General features: G+C 45.0%; 1 protein-coding gene across 3 annotated transcripts in view; it reads right to left on the minus strand.

The window, feature by feature from the left end:
• The window catches only part of AFAP1 (actin filament associated protein 1), a 168142-nt gene extending 150486 nt beyond the window's left edge, over positions 1 to 17656 (minus strand). For 2 of the 3 annotated variants that reach the window (XM_073342601.2, XM_073342599.2), the window contains exon 1: positions 17493 to 17576. The gene's annotated coding sequence lies outside the window, so the exon portion shown is untranslated. Of the gene's footprint in view, positions 1 to 17492 lie in introns of all 3 variants that reach the window. The other variant, XM_073342598.2, reaches the window with a different exon arrangement.
• Between the last annotated feature and the right edge of the window lie 327 nt (positions 17657 to 17983).

The following is a 17983-nucleotide window of genomic DNA, read 5'->3' on the forward strand; positions in this document are numbered from 1 at the left end:
TGAGGGATCGCAGGCCTCCAAACCCACGCCTGCGGTTCCCCAGGCAGCTAAACTCCCGCTAAGCTGCACGGCCACATGGTCACGCAGCTGCCTATTAAGCACCACACAGGCCCTCAGGGCTACGTCGGGGAGATATGCCTTTCCCCCAGCACAGACCTGCCTCAGTGCCCCCCCCCGGCCCCAACCCAGCCCGAACCTGCCGTAGCCGGGGGACAGGCAACCCTCTGTCCCAGCCCTGATCCCCTCATCCCCGGCTCCACCACAGAGCTTGCACCTGCAGCTGGAGCCCTCCCCCCGCAACTCTCTGCCCCAGCCTTGAGCCCTCTCCCACATTGGGCCTGATCTTGCTCCCTTTAAAGGCAATGGCTAGACTTCTATCAAGGCAGGCGTAGGCCCATCATAAGGAAGATTACTGTTCTTCTAAGGCCATGTCTACAACACTAACAAGCTTACAGTGGCACAGCTGTACCGATACAGCTATGCTGCTGAAAGAGCGCTCGTGTAGCCACGTTTTGCCAATGGGTAAGAGCTCTCCTGTTGACATAATAAAACTAGATCAATGAGCAGTGATAGCTATGTTGGTGGGAGAGCGACTCCCACACACATAGCACTATGCGCACGAGCGCTTATGCCGGCAAAACATATGTTGGTCTGTGTGATTTTTTTTCACAACCCTGAGTGACAAAAGTTTTGATGACATAGGGGCTAGTGTAGACATGGCCTAAGGTATGTTTCTTTCTTATTACATTTAAACACAAAGCAAATACATAAGTACTAAATGTTACAATAGGGTAACAATGTTAGCAGTGTTATTAGCTACTTTAAAACTATACAGGAAAATGCACCTTGAGTGACGGCTCGCAACCAACAAAGCTTTTACATTCATGTGTGTCTCTTCATTGTTTTTAGTACTCGTTTAGCGGTCTGAAAATAGCATTTACTACTAGTTTGGTGCTTTTTCATTGTGTGAACAGACTGCCCCCATTCTTTCCAGCTTCCTAAGTCTGGCAAAAAAATCTCACAAAGATTGTCTGTTAAAATTTCATGGGGGGAGTTAGTGGGGTAATAGATTTCAAAATAGGATATTTAAATTCACTTATAACCACTCTTTCTTGGCTTGGAGAAGTCTTGTTTACACTGTAACTCCTTCTCTTCATGCTGCTTTTGTGTAAATGTAATAGAAGAAACAGTTTCCTTTTTAACAAGATGTTAAAATGAAGGGAAAACAACATAAAATTAAATATAACACCTTTGAAAAATCAAGTGCTAACTAGGTTTACATTTTTTTATTCTGTTTGTAAAATGAACATTGTAGTTGTCTGTTTGGATTATATGCTAACACAGATCTCTCATGCATATGTGCAGTTCTGCCTATGTTGCACAAAGAGCTACTGTTTACAGAGTAGTCTTACAATGCTGCTTATTTTCACACTAGATTTCCTTTTAAGAGCTCCATAGCTGGATTTTAAAAAGAGAGACATGACATGAAAAACAAGTTTATTCAACATAAAATCATATAAACATTGTGAATGACCACATACACAGAGAAATACATAAACAAAAATAAACAAATCCTAAGCAACCATTACACATGGATCACCAAGGCACGACCATCAGCAAAACAACAAGGAGCCCGGTGGCACCTTAAAGACTAACAGATTTATTTGGACATAAGCTTTCGTGGGTAAAACGCCACTTCTTCAGATGCATGGAGTGAAAATTACAGATGCAGGCATTATATAATGACACATGAAGGGAAGGGAGTTACCTCACAAGTGGAGAACCAGTGTTGACAGGGACAATTTAATCAGGGTGGATGTAGTCCACTCCCAATAATAGATGAGGAGGGGTCAATTCAAGGAGAGGCAAAGCTGCTTTTGTAATGAGCCAGCCACTCCCAGTCCAAATTAATGGTGTTAAATTTGCAAATGAATTTTAGTTCTGCTGTTTCTCTTTGAAGTCTGTTTCTGAAGTTTTTTTGTTCAAGTATGGCTACTTTCAAATCTGTTACAGAATGTCCAGGAAGATTGAAGTGTTCTCCTACCATCACCAAGTTCACCCAAAACACTGTTAACACACCAGGGTCAGCAGAAAAGTGTCCAGATTACAAGTCAATTTATAAAAGGTGTAGTCAATCTGCAGGAAGGTGACACTCAGTGCCCTGAATAGCACATCACATCCCTCTCCGCCACCGCTGTCATTGTGAAATTTTAAAACAGCCAGTTTGGCCTGACCAGTAAGAAACCAGGAAACAGGCCCTACATGCGTGCTGTATCTCACTCCAAGAATAAACTGGGGAAAACCATTTCCAAACTGCTAACAAGCTGTTGAAAAACTTCTAAAAGAGGCTTCTCCTGCAGCTCACAGGGGCTAGAGTAATGAAGTCAACTGGAGAACTTTCTCCCATCAGCTTAGAGCATCTGCACTAGCCGTGCTACAGCAGTGGCCACTGTTAACTCTGGCTACACTACAGAAGTCACCAGGCACTGAAGAGGCCATTGTAGAATGGAGGCAAGTCCAGACTCTCTGAGCAACCAGGTGCTAGTGGAAACAAGTGAGAGTCAAAACCCATCTCCCCAGGATGACTGAGAGAAAGAGAGAAGGGGTACCCAGGCCAGGGGCACAGAGCAGAGCAGCTGCTGAACAGACTGAAGACAAAAAGCCAACACCCCGCTGGCCAGCTCGATGAGCCCCTGGTTCCCCTCATCTAAAGGAAAGAACAGCAAAGCAGGGCACAACCAGTGGTAACTGTTCCAAAAAAGAAAATGGTTGATGTACCTCTGAATCCGGTCCAGGAGCCCTGGGGGAGGTTCCAGATACACCAGCTGGTGTCACAACATTGAGGCCACAAGGTTGCTGGCAACCAAAAACCATCCCCAAAAAGAAAGGCCTGGAAGAAGCCATCATTATTTCTACAGGGAGTTCTGCTCCTTCTTATCAGCCCTCTCCCAGTTCTTTAACATATAATGTTCAGATCTCCCTCCCCGCCCACCAAAAAAACCCCAAAACCCCAAAACTTCAATCCCACAAGTGCCTCAGTGCAATTGCTGGGGCAGTAATGGTAGACCGCTGCACTGCCAAGACCCCGGTAAGATTGAATTGCTCTTAGCCCAATTGATTCAGACAGAAGATGCTTGTTCATATACTGACACACAAGTGGAAAGTGCCCACATGTCACCCTTAGATGTGATAAAATCTGAGACATCATTGGCAATGACTGACAGACAAACTGGAAAAGCATCCAGTACCACTGGCACAGAGAGGCTGGTCAGTCAGCTTCTAAGGCTAGGGCTTATGTCAGCAAGGAGTACATCACTAAGGGGTGTGGGAAAAAACACAGCCCCTGAGAGACATAAGTTTTGTCAGCGTAAGTAGAGCCTTCCGCGGATACACAAATGTGTGTCTGCATCTGATCCACCATCCACAAAAATTATCTGTGGAAATCCACGGATTTGCAGGACTCTATGTGGGGGTTGGACTGAGGCTCCAAGCTGCCCCCCTCCCCAGCCGGGTCAGTGAGAGGTGTGCTGGCAGCTGTGGCAGACCCTCCACCTGCCCTGGCCAGGGGGCCTGAGCAGCCCTGGCCCATGTCCCTGCCCTCCACCCACCCACCCCCGCCCAATATCCCTACCCCCCAGGCCATCCACCTAGTCCCCTCGCCCCCCAGCCCAGGGCAGGTGGAGGGATCCAGGCTCACCTCAGCTGCCAGCGCAGCTCTCCCCAACCTGGCTCTGGCCAAGGGGTGATTCAGAGCCACAGCCAGGCCATGATAAAAGCCAGGCGGGCAGCTGTGGGGAGCTGCGGTGGACCCTCCACCTGCCCTGGGCGTGAGGCCCAAGCAGCCCCTGGCCCATGTCCCTGCCCTCAAAGCCCCTTGCCTAGGGCAGGTGGAGGATCTGCCCCGCGGTTCATCACAGCTTGCCCACCCGCTCTCCTGAGGATTTGCAGAACTCTAAGCATAAACAGTAGTGTGCACAAAGCTATGTTGGTGGGAGAGCTTCTCCTGCCGACATAGCTACCGCTGCTCATGGAGGAGGTTTTATTATGTCGACAGGCGAGTTCTCTCCCATCAGCATAACACGGCTTCACAAGTGATCTTACAGCAGCACAGCTGCATCTGTACAGCTCTGCCGCTATACTCTTGCTAGTGTAGACCCGGCCTTAGAAGGTGCAAGAATGGCTCCAGGCATACAAGATCCCAGAGAGAGGGCATCCCTGAGAGACATCTCATCTAAGACCTCCATTAATCTTTAAAACACTAAAAACATTATGGTATGAGTAAAAAAAAAAAATGAAGTACACAGTGGCCCAATCCCAGATGCTTCTAACATTTTAAAAAGAAAGCCATGGTCAGCTCTATCAAAAGCTCTCCCCTAGTCCACTGAAATAAACCCCAAATCCAGATTAAAAAACTGGTTGAATCATTATTTAAAAACACAGCAGATAGGGATATGTTTGATCAAGGTACATCAAAGGGTCCAGATAGTCCCTCAGATGATTTGCTAGGCCCTGTATATAACATTATAATCTGAACAGAGAAGGGAAGTAGGTCTCTGGTTTCATACATCACAAAGGTCCCTTTTCTGGAGCAGCATGGCGATTATTGCCTGGCAGCAACTGAGGGGTTGCTCCTTCTCCTAGACATAATCCAACACCACCAGTGGGTTGGCAGAGTGGCAGGGGGGAGGAGAAATCAGAACCAATAAGATACCAGAAACGTTTATAAAATTCGGAAGGCAGACCATCGATACCTGGGGCCTGTCTTGCAGAACTCCTTTAAGAAGGGAAGGGCATCCAGATGCTGCTTCTCCCTGCCACTCAGATGGGGTGACTCCTTGTGCAGCTCATCCATCATCAGCATTTCAGGCAAGTACAGAGCTCTGTAAAAGGAAACTGTTACTTTCCTGGTCCTGGTAGAATCAGCCATCAGATGACCACCAGGCAGCCAGAGACAGTGAATCTGCTGGCAGTCCCTAGTCTCTCTCTTCAAACTGAAACAAAAAACAAAACAAAAACAACCCTCACGGAACCATCAGTGTCACACATCTGGATGAAATGAGTTCAAACCACAGCTCCCTGCACCTTCTTCTCCATCAAGCAACTCAGAAACTGGTCTTCTCAGTAAGAGACTGGTGCATCTGTGCCACATTCCCCACATCAAGGCTGTCACGAAGATCCATGAAGGTCCATTCCAAGGCACTCACCGCATGATATACAGACTGCAGCAGCCTGAGTGTTCTGCTGGCAGAACAACTAGATTTGGACCTTCCCGACATCCCACCACTGTCTCAGGGACTCAAACAAGGACTTTTTCTCCCGACAATACTCCCAGAACATACCAAATGCCTGGTGGAAATTCAGGTCCAGCAACAGTTTGGCATTAAAGCCTCAGTAGGAAGCACAGGCAGAGAGAGGGAGACACATGCTAACAGAAACACAACAATGGTGAGAAAAGTGTGTGGGAGACATGGAAGACTGAACAAATATATTCACACTGGATTTCACAGTGTAAAAATGAAGTGATTGGGAGTAAGTAGCCTTTGGCCAGCAGTACTGCCTAACAATAGAGTGAGAGCACCTCCAGACATCACTATCCCAAAAGTCTGCAGGAAACAGTGCAGTTCCCTGGCTGACTTTGCATGTGGCTCTTCATGATTTCTGTCTAAAACCCAGTCTACAGTACAGCACAATAATACTCTCAGGATCACAGCAAAGTAAGGCCTGGAGAAGCATCTGCAGAAAGGAGACATGGCCGCCCAGAGTATGAGCACAGACAGTAAAAAAAAAAAATTAAAAACAGCACCACCAATACATGCCTCCACCTGGAGGAGTCGGCCCTGAACCATTAGGATAGCCTAATTTTGGCACTTAATTGATCTTCGACTACTAGTGGTAGATATACCCAATGGCCTGTGATGGGATGTTAGATGGGGTGGGATCTGAGTTACTACAGAGAATGCTTTCCTGGGTGTCTGGCTGGTGAGTCTTGCCCACATGCTCAGGGTTTAGCTGATTGCCGTATTTGGGGTCGGGAAGGAATTTTTCCCCAGGGCAGATTGGCAGAGGCCCTGGGGTTTTTTCGCCTTCCTCTGCAGCGTGGGGCACGGATCACTTGCTGGAGGATTCTCTGCACCTTGAAGTCTTTAAACCACGATTTGAGGACTTCAGCAGCTCAGACATAAGTTAGCGGTTTGTTACAGGAGTTGGTGGGTGAGATTCCGTGGGCTGAGTTGTGCAGATGGTCAGAATAGATGATCATAATGGTCCCTTCTGACCTTAAAGTCTATGATTCTATGATCTCCTTCAGAGAGAAGCTGCATCCTCAGGAGAAAAGAACAGCTATCCCACACTGGAGCCATGGCTTGAGAAACATTCCCCTTCCCATTCCTTCAATAAGTCCCCCTGGTGATCAGGAACTGAATGTGTCTCTCACAAAAAAACAACACTGGCCCGTTTTTGTCTGAGAAATTCAAAAAGTTGCACCCTCCTATGACCAACCCAGCATGTATTAATATTCAGAGAGCCAAGGCTGAGTAGCACCATAGAAGGAGGAAGAATGATTGTTCCAGGAAGTGGGCAGAAAGACAGAAGGATAATGGAATTGGGCAGAAAGGAGAAAATGAAATAAAGCTAGGAAAATAATTTGTGTTTTAAAATATGCTAGCTGGCCACTAGGAGAGCCTTGGGTTGACCACAACTAGTGAAATCATGTTAAAACACAACTATTTTCCTAGTCTAGAGATGCCCCAAGAGTCGCAGGAGAGGACAAGGCTAGGGCCCTGATGCAGCAAAGCATATAAGCATAAGTGATCCCACGGACATCTGAAAAGCCGACGAGTCATGTGAGCAAATAAACTCTCCAACAGATGGGTTGCTTTTCCTTTCCGCAAAGGAATTTGTTTTATTTGTTTGGGTTTATTTATTTAGTTGGTTGATTTGTGGCGTTGTTTTGGTTTTTGCTTTTATTTGTTTTTAAAATGGGAAATTTTGTACCTTCCCAGCTGTTTTTTCATTTTAGATGAGATCGTGATTGTCAAATATACTTTTTCAACAAAAAAAACTGGAAATGTGGTTGTCTTATGTATGCAGGTGGGGTCCAACCCAACTAAACTAAACATTATTCACACTGGCTCTTGACCAGAAGTTTCCCCAAGATATTTAAGGTTGGGTTTCTTTGGTTTCTAAGCTCACAACAACAACAACAACAACAAAATCACACCCTGGGCTTTCATCTCTGGATGAGCTGTTAGGGTTTTCCTAAAGGACCTTCTATCCACCTGGTAATTCCCTGGACCAGAGAGAATCTCACTGCTTTTTTATGCTCATCATTATAAGCACATGGTGTGGATGAGGGGTTGTCCAAGTAGAACAGTTCTGCACATCCGAGCAAGCTCTAGACCATGAAGACATTTGTTTTTTTAAAATACTGAGCACGATTTTTTCATTTTAAAGAGGTATTCTTTAGTAATGGGATATTTCAGTAGAAAGTGGAAGATCTGGTTAGTTCGTAGTTTGCAAGATGGATTTTTAATACCATCTTTGCGTCTCCCATCTCTCAGGGCAGGTCAGGAAACTACCCGCACCTCACCATAAACTAAAATAGCTTCAGGGTTTCTCTAACTTACACTCAGCTGCCAACAGGGGACAATGCCAGATCTGTAGAAAGACAGTAGTATTCTTGCCGTCGCCCCTTTCCCCTGGACACGTAATCAGTATACCCCCTGTGTTGCGGACTGCGAGTAGTCTACTCGTCACACCCATTGTCTAACACAGTCCTTAGCTCAGCTACTGGATCACAGAAAAAAAAAAACTGTCACACTTCTATACCACAGAAGCCCAGACAGACTTTGAAACCTCACTGGAGCAAATCATTCTCCATTGGAGTCATGTTTTTTTCAAGCCAGCTGGAAAATTAACCTCAATGATTCCATATGTGAGGACAAGTATTTTTGCAAAAATATTTAGTGTTTTTTTGTGACCAACTCTACTTAAACGCTTCCATACACATCTGTTTATTACGCCTTTTAGAATTTGTTTGCCGGCATGTGATGCAAATAACTTCTGCTGAGACTTGCCTAGTTTAGCAAATAAGGTTGGATCATCCTATCTCAGCCACTGGCTTAACCAGTTAACAGTTCAAGGCAGTATTTTTTTTTTAAACCAGCGAGAAGGTCAATACCTTAAACATATTTTAGGAAACAAGAGCCGGTCTCAGCCAAATAGACTGTGTGACAATGGAGTCTGTAATAAACATCTATGTACATGGCTTCGCATACTGGGCAGTACTACAGAAAAATGAAATTAGATAGTGCAATTTTGTTTGTCATAATTGCCTCCCATTCTCTTATCCTACAGGAAAATTCCTTACTTTTAGCTAAGACTCTGCCTAGAAGGAAGAAGAGAGGTAAGGGGACAACTGTCAATTGGATACAGACTAACATGGCTACTCCTCTGATAGCTGTCTATTGTGCTGAGCCTTGAAGATGAAGACAAGAAGCTTGCACTTAACGCAGAAGGCAAGCGGAAGCTAGCAAGAGAATTTGAAAAGGGGAATGATATGGTCTGAGCAGTAGAGGAAAAGGATAATCTTTGTGGCAGCATTTTGAGTAGATTGTGGAGCGGAGGTTTGGACGAGCAAAGAAACTCGAAGCGGTAAAAAGCCTATGTCTATGAGGTCATGCTATACTCATAGTATCTTGACAAAGTTGCTAGAAACCAGTCTGTAAATGCCATCTAAGCTCTGGAGGATGGAAGAGCAATGCAGGAGGCTAGAACCAGGAAGACAGAGCCTTTGTTAACTGGTGTCAACCACAGATTTTGTTCTGGGCTACTTGACCCAAGGGTTCCTCCTGTCCTTCATAATGTCAAAGGAACCCTGCTGCCAAACTGTCAGAGGTCTTAAAAAAACCAAAAGGGGGGGGGGGGGGGGGAGAGGAGGAGGAATGAAAAACTTAATTATATTGAAAGTAATTCCTCACCAACCCAGAGCAGGCCCAAGAAGAGGGAAAAGTTCAAAAGTGTTAAGAACAAAGAATGTTTGCATAGAGAAGAACAAGGGAAGGGTACACAGTACTGCAGGACAACTGTCCAGGGTGGGCTGTCAAACCCTTTGCTTCTAATGTAGGCAATACCTAGTCAGTGGACCTCACAGCGGGTTGTCTTCTCCCCATATTCTCAAGACAAATTGCCATACATCCACTCATGCAGCTGCCACCAGTGATGAACGAAATACTGTAACACATGTTTCTAGTTTAATACTCTCAGAACTCCATCATCGGACCACAGCCACAACACCATAGAAACATTTGCTAAGGCAATAACCAACCCTCCCACCCCTGTAAATGAAAACACCCACTCATAGGTTCAAATCTTTGAAAAAACACATCAATTCATTTAAGAGCAAGAGCAGTTCAAAAACCTTTATTTACTTTGCATCACCCAGATTTGCAGCAAGTAAATGAAAATAAACAACAAATCACATACAACCCACAGATAAAACCTCTCCAGCACATCATCAACGATCTACAACCTATCCTGGAAAACGATCCCTCACTGTCACAGACCTTGGGAGGCAGGCCAGTCCTCGCTTACAGACAGCCCCCCAACCTGAAGCAAATACTCACCAGCAACTACACACCACATCACAGAAACAACTAACCCAAGAACCAATCCCTGTAACAAACTCTGTTGCCTACTCTGTTCCCATATCTACTCCAGCGACACCATCAGAGGACCCAACCACATGAGCCATACCATCAGGGGCTCATTCACCTGCACATCTACTAATGTGATATATGCCATCATGTGCCAGCAATACCCCTCTGCCATGTACACTGGCCTAACCGGACAGTCTCTATGTAAAAGAATAAACGGACACAAATCAGACATCAGGAATGGTAACATACAAAAGCCAGTAGAAGAACACTTCAATCTCCCTGGACATTCAGTAACAGATTTAAAAGTAGTCATCCTTCAACAAAAAAAAACTGCAAAAACAGACTTCAAAGAGAAACTGCAGAGCTACAATTCATTTGAAAATTTAACACCATTAATGTGGGCTGAATAGGGATTGGGCGTGGCTGGCTCACTACAAAAGCAATTTTCCCTCTCTTGGTATTGACACCTCCTCATCAATTATTGGGAGTGGACCACACCCACCCTGACTGAATTGGCCTTGTCAACACTGTTTCTCCACTTGTGAGGTAACTCCCTTCTCTTCATGTGTCAGTATATTTATGTCTGCATCTGTAATTTTCACTCCATGCATCTGAAGAAGTGGGTTTTTTATCCATGAAAGCTTATGTCCAAATAAATCTGTTAGTGTTTAAGGTGCCACGAGATTCCTAGTTGTTGTTTTTAAACAAATCACACTGATCTCTTAATTAAATAGCGCTCTGCTTGGGGTCAGAATTGAGCTGTTTTGACTGTGGAAGGAAGAAGATGTGATGCAGGCTTTGTGAATGATTCATCAATGAATCTGCAATTTATAAGAATCTCGTGCAAGTCTGTCACGTTGATTTAAAACGGTTTCATTTTATTAGACCAGACCAGCAGCACAATGTACAAGTCAAAATCTGTCAATGAAGTTAGCGCAGATGGGAAAAGCTCATCGTTGTTTGTTTTGTTTAATTTAAAACCTACAGTAGTTCCCTTTGTTTCTCTCCCTAGACTAGACAGCATGTGGCCTGTGAGCCACACAGATAGGATGTGATAAAGCTTTGTGCCATATCTGATTGATGACTACACTAGTAAATTCTATGAAGGCCACTCCTCAATTCCCAGTTTGCAGCTGGTCTTGATAAGAAATGCCTAGGCAATTTAACCACGTATGCTAATTGCTAGTAACAATACAAATTATATTCTCCCTCATCACTTCTTCCATTCCCCTTTTATAACAATGACATTACCATGATAAGGGAGCATAACTCAAACACCTGTAAATCGCTCTAGCATCTGTAATTCATCTCTTAAAAATGTAAACCAACTAGGTAGAGAGACTTTTTATTGGACAAACAAATCATTCCTAACACTCAAGTTTAGAGGCCTAAAATGCAGGTGCGCACCTTGATCATCCTAATGCTTAATATTATTTGTTAGTTTAACAAGAACGTGTCCCATTAAGTAGCTTTTAGTTTCCCCTTTTTTCCATGAAGATAACATGCAATTATGAATAGTCTATTAAAGATCACAGTAGTAGTTTAGTTACTATGGATGTATGAAATACACCAAGTTTCTGAACTCTTATTTTAGATGAACTGTAAGGGACCTACTCCTTAGCAGTGGCTACCAGCAGAGGATGTATTAAATGAACCAGAAGATTGGTCAGCCAATCAAGTGGAATGACACCAAGTTCTTGTGTTCTATAAATGTTTAGATATGATTAGGAAAGGGATAGAGACTTCAGGGATTCACAACCATGATACGATGACAGTTCCCTAATGAATAATGTATACTTAGTACAGCTCACCACAATTACCTCACATACACAAATGCTGCATTTTACCAGCTGAGGGATAAAATACCCAATCTCTGAGACATCAGCAACAGTACAGATTGAAGTGAAAGCACCTGTGCACTGATTTCTGATGCTTATTACTGATGAATGATGGGATTTTTTTCGTTCAGTATTTAGTGCTTATAAAGCCTTTGGCCCAAGTGCAGAAATTATCTGTATCTGCCCTGGAGCAAAAAAAGCCATCCCCATCAGTTCTAAAACATGTCCTGACAAAGATATGTCCAAGGAGAAAGCCCGTCAGAAAACAGAAATCCCAGAATTGTCTCAGAACTTATAATTAAACAAGTGGTGCACTGTTTTTTATAATTATTCCTTTTTACTTTTTAAAAAATGAGATTAACTTTTATTATTTATGCAAGAGTTTTGTTTTGTTTTTTAACATCAGTTTCTAATTATTTTTGTCAGTTATGCTGGCAAACACACTGTCTACTCCCAAGGTGCTTGTATTTTTGACAGCAAAGCCGTTATAAAGGAAATTCAAAAGCAATCCTTTACAGTAACATTTCCCCCTATTTATCTTGATAGACACAGCAGCAAAATGTGCAACAGAGGGCTTGTCTACACTTGAAATGCTACAGCTGCACTGCTGTAGTGTTTCAGCGTAGACACTCCCATCGGTGCAGGTAATCCACCTGCCTAAGAGGTGGTAGCTAGGTCAATGGAAGAATTCTTCCGTCAACCTAGGGCTGTCTACAGTGAGGGTTAGGTTGGCTTCATTACACTACTCAGGGGAGTGGATTTTTCACAGCCCTGAACAACATAGTTAGACATTGATCAGTCTGCCCCACAGCCTAGTATAATCTCCAGGGCCACTTCCACAATGAGTGGAGTGCCATTAACTCACATTGACTTCAATGGGAATTGAGGATGCTCAGCAGCTTGCAGGATCAGACCTTACTGCATCATGCATGCTTTGAAACACATTCTGCCCTTGATGGCACAGCTGTGCTTACACCACCTTTTGACTTTATTTCTGATTATTTCCCACCCTATTCCTGTAAGCATCCCTGAAAGAAACAAACATAAGTAAGGCCACTTTCACAGTCACTCATGCCATCCCATTAACCCAGCCAAAGGTAGAATGTGATGCACTTCCAGGTAGAAAAATAAGTGTTTACATTATTTTTCTCTTTGATTACCTTGTTCTTACCTGGTAAATATGCATTTAAGTTTTTACAGTTGCCTTCCCACAAGAAATCTAAATGCCAGATCTCAGTGACTTTTCTAAGAGTCAGGCTATGTCTACACTTGCAGAGTTTTTGCACTGTCAGTTTCACCAGTGATAGTGAACCAGTGAAAGAAAAGCACTGGTTTGTGTACTCACTTACTTCAACAGGCGTCAGAGAGTGTTTACATTTGTAGCACTTCCATCGCAGATGAGAGCAGTGCACTGAGGGCAGCTATCCCACAGTGCAGCTCTCTCTAGTTTGACAATGGGTCTTGTGGGAAGGGGGCAATAGTGTGATCGCGGGGCATCCTGGGTCCCTGCACAGCCTCCTCTCCCCAAACACTGATCAGCTCCAGCAGTTCAGCATGGGTCCAAGCAGGGGATCGTTTGCTCCACAGAGCAGGCATTGTCTCCTGGCCAGATGATCAGTGAGCATTTGCCAAGAAAACAGGAAGGGGAGTTTCAAAGTTCCCGGGGCTTTCCTGGGGAAAGGGTGGATGTCTGTTTACCTGGCGTCAGAGCAGCAGAGCTGCTGGCGAGAGTGGTCATCTAGGCACTTTGGGATATCCTGCGGAGGCTAAAAGCTGTGTAAACAGGAAGAACATGTCTTCACTTGCACATCACCGCAAAAGCATCACCAGTAAGAGCTGTATGCCTCTCGTGGAGGTGGTTTTCTTTTTGAGGTGAAAGTTCTGAGTTTCAGGTAATTTCCATTAGGTCTAAAATCTGGATTTCATTGAAAAACTTAAGAACATTGCCTACAGAAGTATATGAACCTAGATACCTGTCCATTTCTGTGTTCGCAGTGAATAATCAACAGACGCAGTGAATAATCAATAGACACAGTGATAACTAGGTGGAAACACAAAAATATATCCACAGACAGTCATGAGTCCTGTAACTGATCGGTCTAGATGGAAAAAATGCATCAATCTTTTGAAGAGGCTGCCAATAAAAGGGTTTTAGAGTGCACAAAATAGGCACAAAAACATAAACTAAATGTGCCCAATCATTTGGAAGAAAAAGTAGGCCATCTCCACCCCCTTCCACTTATCAGGATAGATTATCTTTTTAGATCAATATAAAAACACACCTCTTCACCACACACCTTTTCTAAAATAAAGGAAACAGCTTTGATCAGCGTGGTTAACCAAGTGGATGCCTGGTTAACCATACTCCCCTTGACAGAGGCATTTGAAATGAACGTTTTAGATAAATGCCTGAAACTAAGCCAGTACCTCTCCATACACTGCTAAGGAGCACTGAAGTGACAACTCTTTGCACTAGGGCAGAGCTTCTCAAACTGTGGTCCGAGCTCCATTCAGGTGGTCTGCAGATTGTTCCCTCTAAGATGCATGCTTGGGCGGCCGCAGACGAAAGAATGAAGGGCCACGCACCTAATTAGTGGAGCCGCGCAGACATGGCTCCACTAATTAGGTGCCTAGACCCTGGAGAAGACGCACATGTAAGGTGAGGTGGTGGCCTTGGGGGGAATAGGAGGTGACAGAGGGCAATGGGGGGAAGAGGGAATGGGGGGAATTTGGGACATGCAGGGCTGCGGCGGCCAGAGAAAGAGGCGACTTTCCCCAGCTCCAGGGCTACAGCTGTCGGGGAGAGATGGCCCTCCTTCTCAGCTTCAGCTCAGGGGCTGCTGCGGCAGGGGATAGAGGGCACATCCATCGCATTAGAAAGGTAAGACTACTAATATTAAAATATGAGTTGTGTGCTTTTATTTGTAGAACAAAAAAACATTATTATTAAGGATATTTTATAGAGAGCTTTTATCCAAAAAGCTTTACAATAGTTAGCTAATGGTACAAACAACATTTGAAAAGATTATCAAGTGGTCCGCCGAGCAATTTTCAAGTGGTCTGTGAAAAAAAAAGTTTGAGAACCACTACACTAGGGCATTCTGTTTCAGGGAAGCTTTGATGAGTAGCAATGACAAGATGATTCACATTCTAACCTTAGAGTTGACTTTCCTTACACCACTGAAAAGGAACAACAAACAGAATAATCTCCTGAAGACGCAATCACAATGTACTTATTTCCTACAGCCATAAACATCCTTTCCCACCTTTAACTTACCCTAAACTCATAGATGATAAGTTTAGAATACCATCTAAATTCTGCTCTTATACCAAACTGCACTCAATGGGATTGTGCAGGTGTACTACAGTACAGAATCTGGCTCCTTTTGCTTTCAGTGATAGTTTCTTAAATATAAATAAATAAGATCTCTCTCTTTTAAAAGGTCAGAAATTCTCCTGAATTTGGAGAAGCCTTGGAGACCATTTTATTATCTTGCTTGCCTTCCCATAGCTCCACCTAAAGCTTTGGTGGAACCCTTGGCAGGTACATACTTTACGGAAAAGGTCCCTCCAAAGCATAAGTTCAGCATCTTCTGTCTATAAAGTCCCCCACTAGTTCCTTTTGATAAAGCACGTCAAAAGTACATGGATGGCTAGGCAGATTAAATAGAACTTCAGTATTTATGTTCACAACGAAACAAAAAAATACTTCAGTCCAAAACCTGTAAGGTTTTAAAACACTATCAATGACCGGTCTATTGAAGCTCCTGTGTTCCGTGCATTTGTTGGTGACCGCTAGCCCCTCCTTTCAAGAGATTATGATAGACAGGCTATTTGGAACAGCTCTGACCCAGGTGATCTTCCCAAACCCTAGCATCCAAGATTCTATTGGAGAGCTCATAATACCAACATAATGCTTATACTGTTGCCTAGAGATTTTTCTTTGACAGAACACCAAACAATGGCTGACTGATGGGAAATAAGTGCTCATTATTCCATGTACAGGACTGCCATTAAAATCCAGTGTGTTTTCACAAAAATAGAGCAGAGTGTACTCTCCTTTTCTTTTCAGAATCCATTTTAAGATTTTCCTGGCTATTTCTGGTAATCCTGTTGCCATGGTAACACAACTCAGCCATCACCCACTCTACCTAGTGTCCAATGCACCACCAGATCTCCTATTCCATTGCCATTTTCTTCCAAAAGACAAGATATCTTGTTTACAAAAGCAAGGTATTTGTGCAGCTTTTTCCTGGGAGGTGACCAGGAGGCAGAGGAGATGGCTGAGGAATACCCAGTAGAGGAGAGATGGGTGAAGTACTCTTCTTCCTTTGCTAAAGTATCCCAACCAAACTACCAGCTGCCAAACCAGCTGATATCTTTCCCCCATCTGCCATGCCTACGCAGACCTGACATAGAAAAATTAACCTCATATTTCCCTAGACACCCCTTCCAGCATCTCAGAGAAAGTTATTGCACTTTGCTGCCTACAGCAGTACCTCCACAGTACCGCAAGGCTGTGTGTGGGAGGGGAGGGGTAATCCATTTGTGAAAAATATCATAAACGGTAGAGTTGATCCATGTTGTCAGAATATAGTTTTCTCCCATGGAGCAAAACAAAGAGTGCTATCAACAGAAATCTTCAGAGGATGTGAGGTTGGAATGACCACAACTTTACAACACAGTGTTTTTTGAAGGGATCCCTCTGCATTTGGGGTCTGCTTCATTATTTTATCATTCTGATCTTGCTTGAAACCATCACCCATGGTCCAAGCATGAAAAACTAACTAACTAAAAATCTATTAAGTGTGAGGAATAAACACTAATGAAACAAATGGGAGAGGACTGGAAAAGCTGAAGTCTCTTCCATCCCTAACATCCATGGAAAGGAAAGATGGTGATTCTTCTCTGAGTCACATGTATATTCCTCCATACTACCCTCCCGCTCCAGGCAGGTGAATCCCTTCCTTTCTTACAATCAGTTGCAGTCTTTGAACTCTGTACACAAACTAGAGAATGTGCTCTATTTCCAAACATCTCTCTCTGTTGCCTCACTACTCATTTTGCAACGGGCTAAATCTTGGGTACATTTCACCTATCTCCAAGCAGAACCGACAAAGTAAAAATTGAATTTAAAAAAAAAAATCCCAGTGGAATAAATCAAAATACGTCGCTGTGAGCTGAACATCTTTCTACCAATCACACGGCTGCTTTTCAGTTTTAACCTCTCCGTTAAACAGGAAATACAAAGGAGGGGGTAATATATTGGTGAAGCCAGTGGGGATAGGTCTGGAAAGATGGTTCTTTTTGCCTTCGCCCTTACTGACTCCGGGACTGTAACATGATGCAATTCCCCTCCCCCGCTTCCGTGCTGAAACGGGTTGAAATGGCAAAATCGGGGTGGATTGTCCCAGAAGCTGAGGGGAAATAATGAAACCCTCTGCCGTGCAAAGCAGCAGCCTCTCGGAGTTGGGGCAGCTCCTCAGACAGGCTGGTGCCTTGCACTGGAGATTGGAGTCACAAGGATCACAACCAGATGGCATAATCTGGGAAGAGCTCAACCCGGATTGTTGCTCTTTCAAACCCTACGCAAGGGTTGCATCATGTAACAGCGCCGGGGGCGGGGGGCGGGGGAACCCAACCACCAGAGATCTTGCAAGGGGGGGAAACAGTAACTGACTTAATGCTACCGCCCGATGCTCTCGCTCCATCACCGCTTTTTCCATGTGCTTCTCCCAGCCAAAACAGAGAGGGACTTTTTTTGTCTCTGGGCTAGGTGCTTCCCAAAGGACTTCCAGCTCCGGGCTGTTCGCAGGGGCTGCCTAGGGGATCAGAGCCTGGCCAGAGAAAGCCCCGTTCTGGTTTCAGAGCCCCCTCGGCCGAGCCCAGCGCCCCGTTTCTGCCTTGGCATTGGGGCTGGCTGGGGGAGCTCTGCAAACAGGGAGCCGGGAAAGGGGCAGCGGAGCGAGAGTGGAAGCAGCAAAGAGACATTTCCTACCTCGAGCCTTGTCTTGCAGCAATTCTCCGCGCAAAGCCGGGCGCCTGCCCACCCCGAGACCCAGCGCAACAATGGGGAGAGGGCGGGCAGGGAGCCGCGGCTCCACTCCAGGCCGAGGGGGAAGGAGGAGGCAGCTGCCGCGAGCGAGCCCCACACGCCCGGGGAGTATCATTCACACATGCCAGAGCCGGCCCAGACTGGCGGCGCCGCCGCCCAATCAGCCGGCAGCGCTGGCAGGAGGCGGAGCCAGGCAGAACAAAGGCGGGAGGGGGAGAGCCCCGGCCCCCGGCCTCGGGGCAGGGCGCGCGGAGCCGAGCTGCTCTCTGGGGCCTGCGCCCCGAAAGGATATAGCGGAGTGGGGCGCTACGGCATCCTCTGGGTGAATGCTCCCTGGGGACAGGCAAGGAGGTACCCTGGGGAAGAGGGTCTCGAGCACCATCCAGAGGACTAGGGGGTTGCAAGAGGAGCCAGCATTTAGGGGACTAGGGGGT

The sequence above is a fragment of the Lepidochelys kempii genome, chromosome 4 (genome assembly GCF_965140285.1).
Source record: "Lepidochelys kempii isolate rLepKem1 chromosome 4, rLepKem1.hap1, whole genome shotgun sequence".
In the NCBI taxonomy this organism is placed as follows: Eukaryota; Metazoa; Chordata; order Testudines; family Cheloniidae; genus Lepidochelys; species Lepidochelys kempii.